General features: G+C 45.9%; 1 long non-coding RNA gene across 1 annotated transcript in view; it reads right to left on the bottom strand.

Annotated features, from left to right (window-relative positions):
- LOC108317343 overlaps window positions 1-2735 on the bottom strand; it is a 5417-nt gene extending 2682 nt beyond the window's left edge. The window contains exon 1 of the long non-coding RNA XR_001830709.1: window positions 2658-2735. This is a non-coding gene — a long non-coding RNA (uncharacterized LOC108317343). The remainder of the gene's footprint in view (window positions 1-2657) is intronic.
- Window positions 2736-3207: the final 472 nt, after the last annotated feature.

The raw sequence follows: 3207 nt of genomic DNA, 5'->3' as shown, positions 1-3207 counted from the left end.
AGAAAGAAAGAAAGAAAGAAAGAAAGAAAGAAAGAAAGAAAGAAAGAAAGAAAGAAAGAAAGAGGGAAGGAAAGAAAGATCTACATGATGTTAGAGGTGCTGCTCATGTAAATTAAACAAGGTGAAGTGATTGTGAATGCTTAGAAGAACTTCTGATTGGGTGGATGGTGTGGGGAGGCAGCCTCTCTGCGGAGGTGGCTGAGGACGAACCGTCTGCATGAAGATCTGGAAACAGAACAAGCCAACATGTTTCCTGCCTCATGGCCAAGGAGGAAGGAGAAAAAATGAAGTTGGAGCAGTGGGGCACACCAGGTTTTCCTTTTCAAATGCAACAGGAAGCCATTGGGGGGTTTCACTAGAGAGGAACAGAATTTGACTTACATTTTAGAAGGTCACTCTAGCTGCTGGGTGCAGAGCGGACGGGTGTTGGGTAGCAGGTAAGTTGGGGCCAGAACAGCCTTCAGTTCCAGTTCAGGCCCCACTCGGTCTAATCCTACTTCTTCCAATGGGGCCTGGGCAAGAGCCCACCCCCCAACCCGACTCTGGTAACACTGGCGTGGTTTTTGTTTTCTATTTTCAGGCTCTGGTTCTTGCTCTGTGGCTCAGGCTGAAGCACAGTGGGCTCAAGCAATCCTCCCGCCTCAGCTTTCCAAGTATCTGGGGTCACAAACACGACCCATGGCACCCAGCTAACTTTATTTATTATTTTATTTATTTATTAATTTTTTTTAAAGACGGGGTTTCACCATGTTGGCCAGGTTGGTCTTGAACTCCTGACCTCAGGTGATCCGCCCGCCTCGGCCTCCCAAAGTGCTGGGATTACAAGCGTGAGCCACTGCGCCCGGCCCTTTATTTATTATTTTACTTACTTTTTGTGGAGAACAGGATTTTGCTGTGTTGACCAGGCTGGTCTCAAACTCCTGGGCTCAAGCAATCCTCCAGCCTCACCCTTCCAAAATGCTGGGATTATAGATGTGAGCCACTGCACCTGGCCTAACTTTATTTTTTAAAAGGAAATTATATTATAGCCAAAGGTCATGATTTGATGCACAGGTTACATATGTTTTCTAATCCATATGAACATAAATATGTAACTTTTTTTTTTTGGAGACTGAGTCTCACTCTGTTGCCCAGGCTGGAGTGCAGGGGCATGATCTTGGCTCACTGCAACCTCCACCTCCCAGATTCAAGCAGTTCTCCTGCTTCAGCCTCCGGAGTAGCTGGGATTACAGGTGCACGCAAGCATACCCGGCTAATTTTTGTATTTTTAGTAGACACAGGGTTTTGCCATGTTGACTAGGCTGGTCTCAAACTCCTGACCTCAGATAATCCACCCTCTTTGGCCTCCCAAAGTGCAGGGTTCACAGGCATGAGCTACAGTGCCCAGCCTCCAAAATATGTAACTATTTTGAAAGTTTAAGTGAATGAGTAAATATAGTCTTAATACTAAAGATGAATAGTGAAATTATAAGAATAAAAATTTACAGGAACACATGGGTTTCATACAATATTTTTTTTCTAATACACAGTAAAATAAAATAATATTTTTTTAAAGTTTGCCAAGTACCAGTTTGAATCATCTTATGCAAGTTTGGGGAATAGCGATATGTAAGTTAGGACTTCACACTACATGGGGTCTGGCTATGCTACTTCCTGGCTGTGAGGCTTTGACCTGGCTACTTAACCTCTCTGAGCCTGAACTTCCTCTTCAGTGAAGTGGAGATAATGACCCAACCTCATCAGGATGTTGTGAGAACTAAATGTGTGGGAAGTGTTTAGAATGGTGCTGCACAGAGCACTGGCTCAACACACAATATCTAGTTACACAAAGCAAACAGGCTGCAATTAAATTCCACTAGGCAGCCAGGCACACCGCTGCACTCCAGCCTGGGTGACAGAGTAAGGTTCTGTCTCAAGAAAAAAAAAAAATCCACCAGGCTTTCCTGAGCACCTACTATGTCCTGGACCCTGTAATAAAGACTAAGGGTCCAGAGATAAATAAGAACAGTCTCTGTGCTGACACCATTAATCATCTAACTGGGAAGACAGACAAGCCTCTATGTAATCACAACCCACGGTAAAGGGGGCACAGTAGAAAGATGCTACAAGGGGCACAGGTGGTCCAGAGGAAGGAGGGGTTGCTGCTGCAAATCGGGGCAAAGTCAGGGACAGCTTCAGGAGAAGGTGCTGGTTAATCTGGGTATTGATGGGATGAATAGGCGTTTGCCAGGTAGACAGAGAGGAATCAGAACATTCCAGGTATAGGGAACAGCATATGCAAAGGTATGGAGGCCTCAAGTAGGAAACTGCTAGAGGATAAAGCTCAAGAGGCTGAAGGAGATAACCCCAGGTCCTACCTTTACCTCAAGCTCGGAAGGCACCTAAATCAATGGGGGCTGTAAACCCTCGCCCCTGCCTCCATTTTCTCCTGAGCCTGAGTGGAGATAAAGAAACTGATGATTCTGAGTTCCTAATGAAAGGAACAAAAAAAAAAAAAAAAAAAAAAAAAAAAAAAAAAAAAAAAAAAAAAAAAAAGAAAAAGAAAGAAAAAGAAAACTTAAAAAAAAAAAGGAAAGGAAGAAAGAAACTGATGGTTCAATGAAGAACAGAAAGAACTCAGACTCCAGAGAAGATGGCCATGGCGTGAAACCTCTTACCCTGTGCAAACTGGGTCCATATTTTCCTCACCTGTGACATGGGATTATTCCCAAGATTCGTTGAGAGTTAAACAAGACAATGTGAATAAAGGGCTGGGCACAGACCTGGCTCACATTAGACGCTGAATGCCAGGCTTCCTCATTCTTGTCCCCACCTCCCCACCCCACCCCCACTGCAGTGGGTACTGGGCTGAGCCACCAAGGGAGGGTGGGAAGGAGACACCCAGCAGCCTGCAATGCCCAGCTCAGCAGAAGCCAGACCAGCTAAGCCAGCCCCAGCCTGTGCTTCCCCTGGCCCCACCATGCCACTTTCCACGCCCGGGAGTTCCCAGGTGGGCAGGTCATGGCAAATGAGATGCATACACATTGCTAAGGACAACTGAGTGACCTGTGTGCTTGAGTCTCTGTAAACATGATCCCAACCAAGGACCCCTTTGCTGGATCTTATCACAGCCCATTTTATCCCCCAGTGCACAGACGAGGAGGCCTTGCCCAAGGTCACACAGTCAGGATCAGGATTGAAACTCAGGTAGGGGCTCCAGGATTCCTT

The sequence above is a fragment of the Cebus imitator genome, unplaced genomic scaffold (genome assembly GCF_001604975.1).
Source record: "Cebus imitator isolate Cc_AM_T3 unplaced genomic scaffold, Cebus_imitator-1.0 Scaffold200, whole genome shotgun sequence".
NCBI lineage: Eukaryota > Metazoa > Chordata > Mammalia > Primates > Cebidae > Cebus > Cebus imitator.
Note: the sequence above shows the minus strand (reverse complement) of the source record. Positions and strands in the feature narration are given on the sequence as shown.